The 19194-nt window shown below is 42.6% G+C and overlaps 1 protein-coding gene across 19 annotated transcripts in view; it reads left to right on the top strand.

The window, feature by feature from the left end:
- Window positions 1-19194, top strand: part of RGS6 (regulator of G protein signaling 6) — a 615519-nt gene that overhangs the window by 332749 nt on the left and 263576 nt on the right. The window lies entirely within an intron of this gene.

Genomic DNA, 19194 nt, shown 5'->3' with positions numbered 1-19194 from the left:
AAAGTGCTTCTTTTCTGTACCTTTTGAAGAAATACTTTAATTAAAATATTAATCCATGACCTTTCCTTCTTTTTTGTCTTGTAATAATTATGGGCCTCGTTATATATACAAAACTTAATAAAAGACACTTTTTTTATGTTTGCATTTCTTTTTTGGTCTTTATTATTACTCATTTTATTGTAAGATCATTTCTGAAGATAATTGTGTTCTGTCAGGAAGGAGGTCTTCAGACCCACTCTGGAGATGGCCATGCCCCTGTTCCCCCAACCTCATACCTTCCCCATTTTCATGCCTCTGTAAATACCTAGAAAAACTTTATTTCTTCTCTGAAGACTTGCCCAATCATTCTTCCTCCTTTCTTTCTTCTCTGAATTCTAACATGTCATAGTTTCCCACAAAATGTAACATGTAGTTGTTTATCAACTTAGACTTGTTTCTAAGATTTTTTTTCTGAAATAAGTTGTCAATGCCCTGAAAGCCAGGGTTAGGCCTCCTATTTCCTCTCTTATGTTCCACTTACCATAGCCAAAAAGCAGCCATGACAGAGCATGCACGCATATGTGCATGCACACACACACACACATAACATACCTCGTGGAAATAGCTGATTGATTAAGATATCTGCTCTGTAGCACTAACTCAAATCCTTCCAAAACAACTCCTCCACTCTTGAAGACTTCACTGTCTCTCATGACTTTATATGATCATCTTTTTATCACATTTTTCTGAAACCTTAATCTGGGTAACCAAATCCAACCACTTATCTTCAAGGAAACATAGCTTGCTTCAGGTATTCATTCTAAAGGCACATGAGGAGACAGAAGGAAAATCAGTAGCAACAGTTAATTTTTGGTTTTACCTCCAAGATACGTACTTTTATAACACTGTCAAGGTACTCAGTGAAGAGATGCTAGCAGACTCTATATCCGTGAAAGCCATCTTAATATGTATCCCCTATCTTAGGCCAGCAGTTCTCAAAGTATGATCCAGAGTCCCCCAGGAGTCCCAGAGACCTTTCCAGGGGTTCCATGAGGTCAAACGATTTTCATAACATTGTCCTGACATTGTTTGCCCCTTTCATCCCCCTCTCACAATCTGAGCAATTGAATTAGAATCCAGTATGGGCCAGGCACCTCTCCTATATTTTTTAAGTTTTGGTGAGGTGATTTTGATGCATAGTGGGGATTAGGAACGGACAATGACACAGTTAAATATCTGATCAGACAACCAAACAAAGCACATAGTTTTTAAGTGTATAGATTCAATAATTTATTCATTTAGACTTTATCCAGAGCAGGGACCCACCTGGATATTTGAACTCAAGTCTTGTTTACACCTAAGTATGTTACAACCTTATAAATTGATTGCTAACCTTAGTGAGAAACTTGTTGAAGGCAGGGATAATTTTTTTTAATTCCTCAATTATAGCTTACTCCCTGTGTGAGCAATACTGTTGGAATAAAGACTCTGAACTAAATTAGAAGGAATGTGTTAGACTAGTTTTTGCACTGTAGGACTGATTTCCCTGTTTCTTTGGTGCAGTGATCCCAACTCATGGCCAGAGATCCCTGAGGGCTGTGAGCTGCAAGTAATGAAAATCTATCCAAACATCAATAAACCAACCATGTAATGTGATTCACTTACACTTATGTTAGCCATTCTTTTTTCAAACGTATGTATGGACTTAATTGTCAGAAAAGATAAAATTTATTTTAAAACATTATGGAACACATGGTTCCTTTTATTAATTAGTCCAGAAATATTTAATGAGCATCAACTATGTACCAAGTTCCTAGAAAACAGTATTGAACAAGACAGCCTCAAGCAAGAGACACACAGATTAATGGATGATTGCCATCTAGTGAATTTAGTGCCAATTCCTTTATATCTTTCTGTGGTATAAATTTAGGTGTCTGTAATTCTAGAAAAACTGCCTTTAAAGCCAGCATGTCTGCTCCCATCTCCCTATCCAGTTCAGTTCAGTTCAGTCGCTCAGTCATGTCCGACTCTTTGCGACCCCATGAATCACAGCACACCAGGCCTCCCTGTCCATCACCAACTCCCAGAGTTCACTCAAACTCACGTCCACAGAGTCAGTGATGCCATCCAGCCATCTCATTCTCTGTCGTCCCCTTCTCATCCTGCCCCCAATCCCTCCTAGGATCAGACTCTTTTCCAGTGAGTCAACTCTTCGCATGAGGTGGCCAAAGTACTGGAGTTTCAGTTTTAGCATCAGTCCTTCCAATGAACACCCAGGATTGATCCTTTAGAATGGACTGGCGGATCTCCTTGCAGTCCAAGGGACTCTCAAGAGTCTTCTCCAGCACCACAGTTCAAAAGCATCAATTCTTCGGTAATCAGCTTTCTTCACAGTCCAACTCTCACATCCATACATGACCACTGGAAAAACCATAGCCTTGACTAGACGGACCTTGGTTGGCAAAGTAATGTCTCTGCTTCTTAATATACTATCTAGGTTGGTCATAACTTTCCTTCCAAGGAGTAAGCGTCTTTTAATTTCATGGCTGCAATCAGCATCCGCGGTGATTTTGGAGCCCAAGAAAATAAAGTCTGACACTGTTTCCACTGTTTTTCCATCTATTTCCCATGAAGTGATGGGACCAGATGCCATGATCTTTGTTTTCTGAATGTTGAGCTTCAAGCCAACCTTTTCACTCTCCTCTTTCACCTTCATCAAGAGGCTTTTTAGTTCTTCTTCACTTTCTGCCATAAGGGTGGTGTCATCTGCATATCTGAGGTTATTGATATTTCTCCCTATTAGCCTATACAAATCTTTCAAGTGTTGGTTAGCAACCCCAGAGGAGAAGTACTGTCATTCATAATTGTCTCAAGATTACCTTTAGATACAGTAAACAGTGACTTGCAATTGATGAATGTTATGGTTTTAGCCAAAGACATTTTCTCAGTCTATAGTGACTCAAAGCAGTTGTTATGGTGTGGGAAGGAATTGATGTTCCAAATGTGTCGATATGACACGGTTGAAAATAGTGATGAAATTTGATTACCTCATTTTATCGAGAAGGACTCTGAGGTTCAGAGAGGGACTTATATTAGATCCATGGTCTTTTAAGGACTTTTTCATAGTGCTGAGCTGACACTTGCACACCAGGGTTTCTTGAGATCCTTGAGATCCATTGGTTCTGTTCCCCCCAAAACTGCACAGCTGATCAGTTGTATTATTGCTCCCACGTACTGTTCTTTGTACGAGTGTCACACATCCCTGCACATAATCAGGTAACTCGCAATGCCTCCTGTGGTGGAGAGTTCAGCTCTCTATCCAGAGATGTCAGGCTGGGCCATGTGATTTTCACTGGCCAATAAAACGTGGGCAGAAGTGATGTAACTGTGTACATCCACGGTTAAACTTTAAGAGCCATTGTGAGATTCAGCCATGCTCTTTTCTCTCTGCCACAAGCATGGTATATTCTAATAGGTAATACTTCATCAGTCCATGCAGAAGACCCAAATCAGAGCCACAGCCTTCCCACAATTGACATGTACTAAAAATGAGAAATAAACCTTTGTCTTTGTAAGCCCCTGTGATTGGAAGGTAGTTTGTTATTACAGCATAACCTAGTGAAAGCCAACTAGCCCAGCAGGTCAGAGATCTGCAAACTTTTTCTTAAAGGACCAGATAGTAAATACTTTAGACTTGTGGGTCACATACAGTCTGTGTCACAGCTACTCAGTGCTATGGCCAGTATAGCTACAGACTACACGTAAGCAAATGGATATGGCTGTATTCTAATAAAAGTTTACTGTGGCTCAGCTGGTAAAGAATCTACCTGCAATGCGGGAGACCTGGGTTCAATTCCTGGGTTGGGAAAATCTCTTGGAGAAAGGAACAGCTACCCACTCCAGTGTTCTGGCCTGGAGAATTACATGGACTATTCCATGGAGTCTCAAAAAGTCGGACATGACTGGGTGACTTTTACTTTCACTTTTGCTTTTTTCATAATGGTAGAGTTTACTTAAATGATGTTTTGATTATGAAAGCAATGTGTAGGATAGATTATTCTAATGAATCAATACAACTTGAAATCTTTATAAATAGATAAATTAACTGAATGAGCTCTTAAATATTTTCAAAAGTGTGAAATCATCTGAAATAACGTTTAAATTTGTGGTAGATGAAATCTGTTAGCAGTTTGGTTCCCTAGGCTGGGGTCTTTGAAAAAACTCAAATCAGACTGCCACAATATCCATATTTCCCTGGTGTGTAATGGTTAATTATCAAGCTCATGCTTGGTGATGAAAATGTGAGTTCACTGAAGTCCTCACATTACATGACCGGGAGCAGCCCTTATTCCCTACTGTCTGATCCAGGTCTACTATGTGAGGGTCTGCTTAGACTGCTGACCTCCTTTGTCTTATCCTCTTTCCACGTCAAGCCCTATCTGCTTCTCAGCTGGGCATAAACAAAGCTCCCCTTTTCACAGCTCCCGTTCCTCTCCGAGCTCTGCCTAATTGCTTCTCTGTGTAACATGTTGTCCAGCTTAAGTGTGCCAGAAACCCCTCTGCACTTAACTCTGTGATCTCAACTGTTATTTCTGGAAAATTCCCAATTCACAAGGGGATCTCTGTCTCCCTTCTTTATGCTCAAGGGAAAATAAATCAGAGAGAAGCAGCAATCCCTCTGTGTCTCAAACTACACCTCCTGGATGGAGACACAAAACAAAAGGCAGAATCCCATTGTTACCCAGAGAACATCCGGTCCTAATGGTTTGGGCACAATTGGGCCATGATAATGGCTTATGCTTTCCAGACATTCCCTATAGCATCTCCCACAATTAGTCTTGGAGTTTTTGTTTAAAATGAAAGGTAATAGGCTAGGGTTATGATCATATTGCCTTGTATGAGTTATGGTGAGGCCCGATGCAGCTCAAGAAAGAGAAACCAGAAAGAGCCTTATAGTCTTGTCACTTACAGTCCCCTGTGAGCAAAGGCACATCATGTAGGGCCACTCTGGGGAAGCAGCAGGGAGGGTCACCAGGCAGGAGGGTGGGAAAGGCAGTGGTCAAGTCCATTTATCTCATGGTTTCCACAGGAAGGAAAGGATGAGGCAGAGCTGCAGGTTTCAGTTCAGTTCAGTCGCTCAGTCGTGACCGACTCTTTGCGACCCCATGAATCACAGCACACCAGGCCTCCCTGTCCATCACCAACTCCTGGAGTTCACTCAAACTCATGTCCATCGAGTCGGTGATGCCATCCAGCCATCTCATTCTCTGTCGTCCCCTTCTCCTCCTGCCCCCAATCCTTCCCAGCATCAGAGTCTTTTCCAGTGAGTCAACTCATCGCATGAGGTGGCCAAAGTATTGGAGTTTCAGCTTTAGCATCATACCTTCCAATGAACACCCAGGATCGATCTCCTCTAGAATGGACTGGTTGGATCTCCTTGCAGTCCAAGGGACTCTCAAGAGTCTTCTCCAGCACCACAGTTCAAAAGCATCAATTCTTCGGCGATCAGCTTTCTTCACAGTCCAACTCTCACATCCATTCATGACCACTGGATAAACCATAGCCTTGACTAGATGGGCTAATCTGAATAATTTTGGCAGACTATAGGGCAAAGGGGCTGACCCTGGTTGTCTGGGTCCTGGCCCCAGGGTGGTTAGGATGGGTGCACAGTGGCCTGGCATATGAAATATATTATGGGAGGTGGTTGGGAATGTGGACTTAATCAACTGCACATGAAGTAAAATTGACCAACCTTTGGCCAAGGCCTCAAAACTGGGTTAAAACAGCACTGAGAAACCATGATATAGCTCGGACAGATACTAAAATGCTGGGGGCCTTGTGTCTGCCTCAATTATTCTATCCACTGAAGTATTATTATGTCTAATAAAAATGAGACTGGTGAGGTATTAGACTGAAGTCTGTGTTTGTTTAGATGGAGATTCTGATTTTGTTTCCTCATAGGTTCCCAGAGATGGACAGAGACATGTAACTGCCAGGAAAGCTATGAATGGGAAACTAACATTCTTTATTCACTTGATACTTTTTAGTGAAGGCATCAAAAAAAAAAAAAACTGATTTTCTATTACTAAAAATTTCATACTTCTTTCTGTATGTTCACAGTAAGATTTTAATATATACACTATCTATGTGTGTGGACTTAGTCGCTCAGACATATCTGACTCTTTGTGACTCCATGAAAGGTAGCCTGACAAGCTCCTCTAGCTGTGGGATTTTTTACACAAGAATATTGAAGTGGGTTGTCATTTTCTCTTCCAGAGCATCTTCATGACCCAGGAATCGACCCATGTCTCTTGTGTCTCTTGCATTGCAGGTGGATTCTTTACCCATTGAGTCATTGGAGAAACATACACTGTCTATGAAAGTACATTTACTTATTTGGGAGACTTTTATTTCCATTTCACATTTTGCTACCACTCCTTACAAACTAGAATGAGTTGTTCACATTCAGTAGGGATAGAACCAATAACCTACAAAGAAACTTTGTATATTTTTACCTGGCTTATAAGTCAGTAAAATATTTCCCCTTTTCTTACAGCTTTCCTTTGCAATTTCTTTTGTGATTTCAGGAATATACATTTTTGTTTGACATTCACTAAATGCTTTAAAATTTAAATGGTCAAATAAACTGCTTGTTTCTCCCCTCACAGTGTTATCCTATGCTTTATTCAGTTTCAGAATTTCACTTGAACATAACTGATGACTACAAGTAGCTGTCAACTTACTGATGGTGAGGTTGGGGCAAGGTCTCCAGTAATACTACCCTGTAATATACATGTGTACCCCCAAAACATGCTGTATAGATGGGTTGACTCCAGAAAGAGGAGTGCTTTTTTAAAAAAAGTCAAAAGAAGATGATTTATACTTCAGTGGGAGTTTTGCCAGTGATGTTAGAAGTTGCTGTGGAAACCAGAATTAGCTAGTACTATATTTTTGGTTTGTAAATATATTTGGTTTGTAGTATATTTTAGTGGTGTTGTAATGTCCCTTATAGATTATCACCCAGCATGAACCGTGTTCGATGGAACCCTAAGATTCTCCTAAAGTACTTTAGATGTTTCTGCTGCACTAAAGCAGGCTCAGTAATAAGATAACAGCTGAGGGGCCCTGAGGACTGGCCACCCTAGAGGAGAGAGGGGAAGGGTCAGGCTGTCTTTAAAAGAGCTCTGACCCAAGAACGGCAGCCCACCAAGCCCGGCCCACGAGCCCCCTCCTGGCAGACACCCAGCCACAGAGCACTGGAGTTGCGTGAAGTGCTTAGACTAAACAGTTCTACTGCTTAAAAGGTTTAAGCACCGCTGTGACCACATTCCTTATGAGAGAAGAAACCAAGAATAAGAACAATACTGAATCTGAACAACTAATTTCTTAAGACCTAGGAACGTCCTGTGCTCATATAATTTAATCCAAATACTTTGGAACCATCCTGTGATTCAATTCTAGGCAGAGAACAGAGTTTGGTAAATGGCAGATTCATTTTGGAGCACTCTCTGGGGATGTGGTTATAGAAAGATCCGCAGGCCTTCTTTGTGTTCTCTCACCCATAAATCTGCCCCATGGCCTGGATTTGAGAGGCAGCGTTTCAGCAAGGGCCTCTCTACAACATGCCGTGGGAAACACCTCTTTTATCTTCACAAGACACATTTGAATTGTATCCTAGTGTGTACACTTGTGATACTTGGCCAGACGCTATAGCCTAGTTCTCAAACTGGGGTTCCATTTCAGCCCATTAATTTGTTGTTAGCACAGAAGGTTTTAATGCCTTCAGAAATAGTGTACTGTATACGCTGCACACAACTCCAGGGGGTACAGTTTATATTGTGATCGCCCTATGTTCTAGGGAACTGTGCCCCTTCATGGTATAGTGGCTTTGGGCGAGGCCCTCTCCAGCTCCTGCAGTACAGTAAGTCCCCTACATGTGAATGAATTCTGTTCTGAGAGTGCGTTTGTAAGTTCCATGTGTTCAGAAGTCCAAAAAGTTAGCCTAGCTACTCAACTAATACAATCAGCTGTGTAGTACTGTAGTAGGCTTATAATACTTTTCACAGAAATAGTATATAAAAAACACAAAAAAATAAGGATTCTTTAATCTTGCAGTACAGTAGTCCATACAGCAGCTGGCACACAGGGGCTGGCACTGAGTGAACAGGCAGCAAGGGGTGCTGACTGGAGGCGGGAGAGGAGGTGGGAGATGGTAGAGCTGGAGGATGGTCAGCAGTGGGAGGTGGAGGGCGAGCTGCCACGTCACACCTGATGGAAGGTGGGAGATGGTAGAGCTGGAGGATGGTCAGCAGTGGGAGGTGGAGGGCGAGCTGCCACGTCACACCTGATGGAAGGTGGGAGATGGTAGAGCTGGAGGATGGTCAGCAGTGGGAGGTGGAGGGCGAGCTGCCACGTCACTCACACCTGATGGAAGGTGGGAGATGGTAGAGCTGGAGGATGGTCAGCAGTGGGAGGTGGAGGGCGAGCTGCCACGTCACTCACACCTGATGGAAGGTGGGAGATGGTAGAGCTGGAGGATGGTCAGCAGTGGGAGGTGGAGGGCGAGCTGCCACGTCACTCACACCTGATGGAAGGTGGGAGATGGTAGAGCTGGAGGATGGTCAGCAGTGGGAGGTGGAGGGCGAGCTGCCACGTCACTCACACCTGATGGAAGGTGGGAGATGGTAGAGCTGGAGGATGGTCAGCAGTGGGAGGTGGAGGGCGAGCTGCCACGTCACTCACACCTGATGGAAGGTGGGAGATGGTAGAGCTGGAGGATGGTCAGCAGTGGGAGGTGGAGGGCGAGCTGCCACGTCACTCACACCTGATGGAAGGTGGGAGATGGTAGAGCTGGAGGATGGTCAGCAGTGGGAGGTGGAGGGCGAGCTGCCACGTCACTCACACCTGATGGAAGGTGGGAGATGGTAGAGCTGGAGGATGGTCAGCAGTGGGAGGTGGAGGGCGAGCTGCCACGTCACTCACACCTGATGGAAGGTGGGAGATGGTAGAGCTGGAGGATGGTCAGCAGTGGGAGGTGGAGGGCGAGCTGCCACGTCACTCACACCTGATGGAGCGCACATTCACATTTTTGAAAGTTTGCAACTTGAAGGCTCATATGTAGGGAACTTACTGTATCCAAGTCTGGCTTGCATCTAAGTTTGAGATCCTTGTTATGTGACTACTAGTCAACAGAGTACTTGGAGCCAGAAGACGTAGGTTAGGTCTTTGCATTTCCTGATTCGGGTGTTAATTATCAAGTCAGTTAACCTTGTGGAGCTTTGGGTTATTGACTTATCAGTGAAACCTGTAATATCTATTTTACAGGGGTTGTTGTGAACATCATTTATACCCTGCTTTCCAAAGAGGATTTAGAGTGGACCCATATGATTTCATAAAATACAGCAAGATAACATAAATTAGAAGTAACTGAGAAAGAAAAAGGGGATAAAAAGTTTAAAACAGGGCTAAGAGGTTGCCTGGTGGCTCAGACAGTAAAGAATCTGCCTGCAATGCAGGAGACCAGGATTCACTCCCTGGGTTGGGAAGACCCCCCCGGAGGAAGGCATAGTAACCCACTTCAGTATTCTAGCCTGGAGAATTCTATGGATGGAGGAGCCTGGTGGGCTACAATCCATGGGGTGGGAAAGAGTTGGACACAATTGAGTGATTAACACTTTTTTAAAACAAGAAGTTGTACCTTCTGTCCAGATCTACATGCTTGCTAGGAGTGGGCCATAAATTTGCTTCTGGGAGTCCTGGCAGCCAAGGAGAAAATGGAAACTTGATCATTTTCTTTCATCACCATGTCCACAAGATCAACAACACACTAGAAATTTAGGGGAAATATTCCTCTTGCAAATACCTTAACTAAAGGAGACTGCTCTCAAGTGTCTGTAGAGCAGGGACACTGCATAAAGCAGCCAACAAGAGAGGTTGCAAACTGACAGCCTAAAGATGTCAGTATTTATAGTGGTTTAGTTTGGGTTTGTTTCGGCTTGCTGTCTAACTTGATCCCATATTTTAAAAAATCAGTCAGTTCCACAATATATGAATTTTTAGATTTTCTTGTTTTTAAAAAAAAAAAGATCAGATAATAGCATAGCTGCATGTCAAAGATAGCTGGCACTGAGTAGAAGGTGCTTTTTATTTTGATGTGGTTTGTGATTTCAGGAGCACCACAGTCCTTACTACTCCCTACTGCCTCATCTCCTATAAAACCTGCTTGGTTACTTAGAAATCTGCTTTACTGACTCTTCTTCTATAACATCCTTTTGCAGGTTCAGTAGTGTTTTCTCCTGAGAGGACTGACTGAGAAAATAAATGGGAAAACGCTGGCACATGATAAAGCAGTACTACAACATAACTGTAGCTAGGCTTCCCTGGTGGTTCAGAGGTTAAAGCATCTGCCTCCAATGCGGGAGACCCGGGTTCGATCCCTGGGTCGGGAAGATCCCCTGGAGAAGGAGATGGTAACCCACTCCAGTATTCTTGCCTGAAGAATCCCATGGACGGAGAAGCCTGGTAGGCTACAGTCCACGGGGTCGCAAAGAGTCAGACACGACTGAGCGACTGAATGGAACAGAACAATGTAATTGGAAAATATTATTATTATAATCATACCACTGAAGGTTAAAGTCCTTAAATGAATGAGTGAGAAACAGCTAATTAATGGAATTTCAACAAATTCATGAATCTCCCAGAGTATTCTGCTGTTAGAAAATAGTTTACCCAGAGTATCTGTTCCATTTGCTTTTTAATAAAAATATTTTTAAAGAATTTTTATATGAAAAAATGGGCTTCCCCAGTGGCTCAGTGGTAAAGAATCTGCCTGTCAATGCAAGGAGATACAGGAGATGTGGCTTCAATCCCTGAGCCAATCGAGAAGATTCCCTAGAGTAGGAAATGACAAATATTCTTGCCTGGAGAATCCCATGTACAGAGGAGTCTGGCAGGCTGCAATCCATAGGGTCAAAAAGAGTCAAACATGAGTGAATGACTGAGCATGCATACATACATATAAATAAATAAACAGAACTATATTTTTTATAGGATTATAGCAAAGCCATGTTTTAATATGCTTTTCCATTTATAAAGTATGATTGTTAGACTCTATTATATGATTATAATAGTCATTACTTTTACAGTTGAATCTTGGTAAGGTTGGTATTTAAAGTCAAGATTCACTTCTGACTTGTAGACTCATTCAGTCAGTAGTGCTCTTAGCACTGAGTTGCTAATTTTCCAGAATCATAATTTGAAGTCAAGATGTTGATGGGACTTTTCCAATTATCAGAAAGAATTAATAATACTCCAAAGTAGAAAATGAGTGATAATTGACTAATATTTCTGAAATGTAATGTTAGACATGGCTACAGAGTGTTTAATAAAAGATATCAACATCAGTCTAGTGACTCCCAGCCCCCAAGTTCTAGCTGATGTTAGAGACAACTCGTGACCCAGAAGGAGACTAAAGACAGTCATCTCAGTAAAGAGTCACGGGCCTCATGAAGAGTGCTGGGACGTTCCACCGCTTAGTGCCATGAAGAGAGGAGAGGTTGACTAGGACTCTCCCTGCACCCCGAGTCAAAGGAGAGGACCTCCAATCTAGAGGTTGGGCCATGGCAGCAATGAGAGGTTGACCTTTCATTTCTCTCCCCAGGCAGATGACTGCTGAGCTGCCTCTGGTTCTTCAGGGTAGAGCATGGTCAAGACTTTGAGGGCGTGTGAATAAGAGACAGGGGCCTGCTTCCTACACGGAGGACTTGGTAGCTGGGAAGTGGTTAAAGCAGCCCATGAAAGTGAGACCAGCTGAGGGTGGTCAACACTGACAAGTTCAAATTCCACCATTTGGTTGGGAAAGATGTGTATATTCTTCTTGAGTCAAGCAACACTAGGAAAGGTTGAAAGTTTGAGCACTTATTGCTGGACCTTGCCTAGTAGGTGGACTTTGGAGTGAGCTGACCCAGGCAGGGGACACAGACTGCAAAGTCTATGAGGAAGCTGGAGGTGTATGTGTGTATGTGTGGTGGGAGGGTTCACAAAAGGCCAGTCAAGTGGTTTTTCAACCACATTAGGGAGCTGGGCAGGGGGAGTCCCATGTGGTGCCTCCAAAGAACCTACAAACCCTTGAGTGTATCAATATGTGACTGTTACCTCACACAGACAACTTTGTAGATAGAGGAGAATTGCAAACAGCACAGACTGGTGTCCGAAGTTGAGCAGCCCCCTCTGCACTGATGTCACTTCCCCTTGTGTTGACCCTTGAGGAGCTACAAGCAGCAAGTTGGTGCAGGGAGCAGTGAACGAAATAGGGGAGATTAAAAGGGAGGGCCATGGGTCTCTCCCTACTCCAGGTCATGGAGAAGGGCAGGAGGAGAGAAGCTTTGGATTGGTTGAATCTGGATATGAGATCACTAGACCTTCAAAAAATGAGTGAGTCTTGGTTTCCACAGATAAGGCTGTTCTTATAAATGAAAGTGATTGAAAACCTACAAGATCTTTCTGAAATGCTCTCCAGCCTCAGGGAAGGGAGCTCCAGCATGACATACAACAGAATATCCAAAGACAGTGATGAGAGAAAAGTGAAACCATATCCTCAAGTTCCTACCATTCTATAAGCCATAAACCAGCTCTGTGGAACTCATATTATTTGATGGGATTCTAATACGAACCTTCGTATGTCTCTTCCCCTACCAACTTATGCATTTTATAACCGGCTTTTGTGGCAGTGTTTCTTATTCAAAATTAAATTCTTATAACCAAGAAGTTAGAATCATAATCTTCTAGGCTTTTCTTGAAAATATTTTCTCTTATAATTGAATTGGTTGACTTACTTAATTAGTGTCAAAGGTGAATCTATTCTAGACATCATTTCTGAGTCATGATGTATAATATAGTTAGCAACTATTTTGATTTTGATCTTCAGTCACGGTGATTTCAAATGGGATAATTAAATCATTGTAATTTCATGTTTTGTAGAAACTGTGAAGAAATTAATATAAACCATCTTTGATTGCTTCCTTTTTTTGTGTTAATTCATGAGTACCTTCCAGCAGTTCCAGTTTAAAGGGAGGTAGACTCTGGTTTCCTGTTTATACACCTCATGGTTTTTCCTTTTGGTAATAGAGAATTCAGGGCTAAGGATAATCCTTACAGTGTGACAAATTGTTGAGTTGACCCCCTCTGAAACTTATAGGGAGTTTATTAGCTGACTTAAGTTGCCGTAACAAAATACCACAGGCCAAGTGGCTTAAATAACAGAAATTAATTTTCATGTAATTCTGGAGGTTAGAGGGCCAGGATGGAGGTGTCATCAAAGTTGGTTTCTGATGAGACATCCCTGCCTGGCTTTTACATCGTTACTTTCTTGCTGTGTCCTCACATGGCCTCTTGTCTATGCAGCCAGAGAGGGAGAGGGAAAGAGAAAGACAAAGAGAGATATGGAGAACAAGCCAGAAGCTCAGGTCTCCCGTCCTCTTATTGTCCAAATGCCAGTCCTGTTGGATTAGCGCTCCACCCTGTGACCTCATTTCACCCTAGTTACCTCCCTAAAGTCAAAGTGTTAGTCACTCATTCGTATCTGACTCTGTGATCCCCACCAGGCTCATCTGTCCATGGAATTCTCCAGGCAAGAGTACTGGATTGGGTTGCCATTCCCTTCTCCAGGGGATTATCCTGACCCAGGGATCGAACCTGGATCTCCTGCACTGCAAGCATATTCTTTACCATCTGAGCTACCTGGGAAACTAGTTAGTTACTCTGACCTCCCTAAAGACCACAACTCCAAATATAGTCACACTGGGGCTCAGGGTTTCAGCATAGGAATTTGAGGAGAATATAATTCAGTTCATAACAGGGAAGGAGGGAGAGATTCTTTTAAAGTTTTCTCTTCTTAAAATTAATGTTTCTAAAAGAGCAAATTCTTTAATTTCAAATTTAGGAGACTTCTAGAGCCAGTTACCTATGGAATTTTCTTTTACAAATGTCTGAAACTCTGCTCAAACTAGTCAAAGAAAAACTGGACATTTTTGGCATATGGCCAAAGGTCAAATATGTCAGCCACAGCTGGATCCAGGGTTCCAGTGTCATGTGCCTGTTCTCTGTCCCAGTCCTATTTTCCACTGGGTTGGCTTCCTCCTCGGGTAGGTGCTCTCTCTGTAGTGGCATCGGTGACCTGGGGCAGCTCCAGACTGACCCAGGCCTTAATATTTGTAACTTTAAAAGGAGGGATGCTCTCTCCCAAGGATCAGTTCAAAGAGGACACTAATAGATGGAGAAATATACCGTGTTCATGGATCAGAAGAATCAATATAGTGAAAATGAGTATACTACCCAAAGTAATCTATAGATTCAATGCAATCCCTATCAAGCTACCAACAGTATTTTTCACAGAGCTAGAACAAATAATTTCACAATTTGTATGGAAATACAAAAAACCTCAAATAGCCAAAGCAATCTTGAGAAAGAAGAATGGAATAGGAGGAATCAACATGCCGGACTTCAGGCTCTACTAGAAAGCCACAGTCATCAAGACAGTATGGTACTGGCACAAAGACAGAAATATAGATCAATGGAACAAAATACAAAGCCCAGAGATAAATCCACACACCTATGGACACCTTATCTTTGACAAAGGAGGCAAGAATATTCAATGGAGAAAAGACAATCTCTTTAACAAGTCGTGCTGGGAAAACTGGTCAACCACTTGTAAAAGAATGAAACTAGAACACTTTCTAACACCATACACAAAAATAAACTCAAAATGGATTAAAGATCTAAACCTAAGACCAGAAACTATAAAACTCCTAGAGGAGAACATAGGCAAAACACTCTCCGACATAAATCACAGCAGGACCCTCCATGACCCACCTCCCAGAATATTGGAAATAAAAGCAAAAATAAACAAATGGGACCTAATTAAAATTAAAAGCTTCTGCACAACAAAGGAAACTATAAGCAAGGTGAAAAGACAGCCTTCAGAATGGGAGAAAATAATAGCAAATGAAGCAACTGACAAAGAATTAATCTCAAAAATATACAAGCAACTCCTGCAGCTCAATTCCAGAAAAATAAACGACCCAGGCAATGGCAAGCCCCTCCAGTACTCTTGCCTAGAAAATCCCATGGATGGAGGAGCCTGGTAGTCTGCAGTCCATGGGGTCGCTAACGGTCGGACACGACTGAGCGACTTCACTTTCACTTTTCACTTTCGTGCATTGGAGAAGGAAATGGCAGCCCACTCCAGTATTCTTGCCTGGAGAATCCCAGGGACGGGGGACCCTGGTGGGCTTCTGTCTATGGGGTCACACAGGGTCGGACACGACTGAAGTGATGCAGCAGCAGCAGTCAAAAAATGGGCCAAAGAACTAAACAGACGTTTCTCCAAAGAAGACATACAGATGGCTAACAAACACATGAAAAGATACTCAACATCACTCATTATCAGAAAAATGCAAATCAAAACCACAATGAGGTACCATTTCACGCCAGTCAGAATGGCTTCTATCCAAAACTCTACAAGCAATAAATGCTGGAGAGGGTGTGGAGAGAAGGGAACCCTCTTACACTGTTGGTGGGAATGCAAACTAGTACAGCCACTATGGAGAACAGCGTGGAGATTCCTCAAAAAACTGGAAATAGAACTGCCATATGACCTAGCAATCGCACTCCTGGGCATACACACCGAGGAAACCAGAATTGAAAGAGACACATGTACTCCAATGTTCATCGCAGCACTGTTTATAATAGCGAGGACATGGAAGCAACCTAGATGTCCATCTGCAGGCGAATGGATAAGAAAGCTTTGGTACATATACACAAGGGAGTATTCTTCAGCCATTAAAAAGAATACATTTGAATCAGTTTAAATGAGGTGGATGAAACTGGAGCCTATTATACAGAGTGAAGTAAGCCAGAAAGAAAAACACCAATACAGTATACTAACACATATATATGGAATTTAGAAAGATGGTAATGATAACTCTGTATGCGAGACAGCAAAAGAAATACAGATGTATAGAACAGTTTTTTGGACTCTGTGGGAGAGGGCGAGGGTGGGATGATTTGGGAGAATGGCATTGAAACATGTGTATTATCATATGTGAAATGAATCACCAGTCCAGGTTCGATGCATGATACATGATGCTTGGGGCTGGTGCACTGGGATGACCCAGAGGGATGGGATGGGGAGGGAAGTGTGAGGGGGTTTCAAGATGGGGAACACATGTACACCCGGGGCGGATTAATGTCAATATATGGCAAAACCAATACAAAATTATAAAGTAATTAACCTCCAAGTAAAATTTAAAAAATAAATAAATAAAAGGAGGGATGCTCTCTCCCAAGGATCAGTTCTAATTGCCCCTGCATGGGGTAGGGATACTTGCTAATGGCCTGGACCCTTGCAGGTGGGAGAGGCCCAGCTCTCAAACAGAGAAGATTCAGAGTAGATTAAACTGTAAGACATGCCACAGTCTTGCCCTTCTAAGTTTCTGAGATAGGACAATTTATTCGTCCTTTTCTAACTTGTATAATTTTGTAATTGCCAGTTCAAGGAAGTTTCCAATTAGTTCATCTTTATCATACTCAAAGAGATTCTATTTTAAGGTTGTTAGAATCTTTTGGAAAGCCAATTGGCATCATGTTGACCTTTGCAAGTGTCACTCTACAGATCCTGCAGCAGATTTGGCTCCTGTGTCTTTGCTACCTGCAGGCTGTCTGCTGGGATGGCTTGAATCTCTGTTCTCTCCCCTCAACCTCTCTGCTCCCTTCTGCACACCTGGTATAGCCCCTCTCATGTGGGTGCACATGCCTGATCCCTCATCTGAACTTCTTGGGGGTCAGACAGAGCTCTCATTTTAGAAAAGTCACACGGTAAATATACTGTAGATATATAGATACTCGCAGCAGGATCTGGAGTAGTACCCAGATTCTATCTCATTAACATTTCTGCAGGGCAACATGTGAATGTTGACACTAAGTGGGAATAATGAAAGTCTACAGTAGCCTTGAGACAGGCTGGGACCTGCGGGCTGGGACCCTTTGCTGCAGTGCTTGCACCCAGACAATGAAAAGGCAAAGAACTTATGAAGGACTAAAAATAACTGTATGTATGCACAGTTGGGGCAAGTTATCAACAAGATATAAAAAAGACCAAAAACCTAACTGCCACTTCTGAAGAGCTGGGAGTAAAAAACAGGGTGTCAGGAGCAAAAGTAGGGTACTGTGCATGTCCCCTGCACTCAACACCACCAAAGGCGTGGGCAAACCACCTAAACCACCCTCTGGCCCAACCCCTGGACCTGCCCCTACCCTCACCCCATATAAGAACCAACTCACTGGAGCAGACGGAGGCCTGTTACTTGTTCTCACTCCTCCCTGCTGCAGCAGGGGCCCTAAAAAAACTTCTCCTGAGTTTCTTGTCTAGCCTCTTATCAATTTCTGGTGATTAAGGAGGCCAAGAAACCTGATCAGTAACAGCCTGGTATCAGTTCAGGCCAGATTTGGCCACTAAATAAGTTATGAGAGATTTATTTTCAGGTCACTTTATATTTCAGATTTATAAGCAAGGATTCTGGACCTATGTTTGCATGTATGTAGTAAGTGAATACCTTACTTGTGAATACCTCTGCTGGAATCTCAGTAGCTCTGACCGGTCTCCATGAAATTTAAAACTTAATAAACATTTTAAAGAATGTAAAGTAGAACTCTCTAGTGTCTTGAGTATATATGTGTATCTGTTGGGGGTAGATAGCTATAAAAAAAAAGATTTTGTGCTGATGTCTTTACTTTGAGAGGTTCCTGGTGGGTAAATAGTTAGAAAGCCACGATACTTGAAATTAAAGTTTTTCATTTATTCTTTTCTTTTTTTAAGTACTACTTACCATCCAGGGGGAGGAAAGCATTCTCACCAAAAATGGTTATTACCAAGTGAACTGAGGTCAACGTGAAACTCGTTCATAACTTTCTATTTCAAACCCCTTGTGGGGTTTTCACAAGAGGATTTTCCACGTGCTTTTGTCTTTGAGCACAAAAATTAGAGAACACTCTTACCAGGAGTGAAAGCAATTCAAGCAACAAAAATAAATTAGTTTACCATTTGGAACCAAGAAGTTCAAGAGAATTTTTTAAGTTTACAACTCTTGGGCTCTCCCAGGGAGAGACAGAGGGCAAAATTGATTCTAATGTTTGCTAATGTTCCTGCCAGCTTGTGTCAACCATTTACCATCATGATGCCTCCATTATCCCATCTGTCAGCACCAAGAGTCTTTGCTGTATTTCAACATGTCATGTTTTCAAGAACTTCTCAATGCTACATTCTGGTGTCTGGCAAATGTTGTGGGTGAATTGCTGCACTTCTGTCTGATGCCTGCTGGGAGGGAGCTGGAGGAAGGATTTAGAGCATCTTCTGGTAAATCCAGATGATCACATATACTCTGCCATTGAGGTAAGAGAATGGAGTTAGGGGCAGCTGTCTCATTAGAATGGTAAAAACTGACTTTTTAAATACTCTGTGTGATGAATATGGGGTTGGCTACGTGCATAGGAAATATCCTGATCAGGAAAACACTCTAAGATTGATAAAACTGGTGGGTTTTTCAAAATGTGGTTGGTTAGAATGGTGACACAGGATTCAGCTTCTTTGCATTGTAAATGAGGCATCAGAAAACTGGCATGCCAAAGAACTTTGGCAGCAACGTGACATTTCGGGTTTGCGCCCATTGGCACTGCGTTTCTTTCCACTTCATGGGGAATCTGCCACCTGGTTCAGCCACAGGCCTGGGGGTTCAAATGGAGAATTTTTGCCCAGTACTGGTCTGGGTACTAGAGGGCAGAGAAGAGTTCTTGGGAGCCATCTGCCTGTACAAAGCTTTCCTTTCAGATTCAACCCAGTTTCTTCCCTTTCTATAGCTTTCCCTAAATACTCCAACCCATATTGATCTATTCCCACTCTGAATTTCAGTCATGCCACTTTTTGCAGGAGAAGGGAGAGGGGAGTGCATCTGTTCATATTTGCTGTTCTGCTTATCTATGCTATGTAACTACCCCAAAGTTTAGTAGCTTAAAACAGTAAATGTTTTCTCATGTCTCCTGGGTTTGTGGATCAGGAACTGGCAGATCTCAGGTAGGAGTTTCTTTGATCCTTGTGGACCCCAGTCGAGGTCATTCAGTGGTTTGTTGGCAGATGGCTGATCTGGAGAAGGCTAAACAGCTTCA

The sequence above is a fragment of the Moschus berezovskii genome, chromosome 9 (genome assembly GCF_049115385.1).
Source record: "Moschus berezovskii isolate FMDL1 chromosome 9, NW_MosBer_1.0, whole genome shotgun sequence".
NCBI lineage: Eukaryota > Metazoa > Chordata > Mammalia > Artiodactyla > Moschidae > Moschus > Moschus berezovskii.
This window is presented reverse-complemented; position numbering and strand designations above follow the sequence as displayed.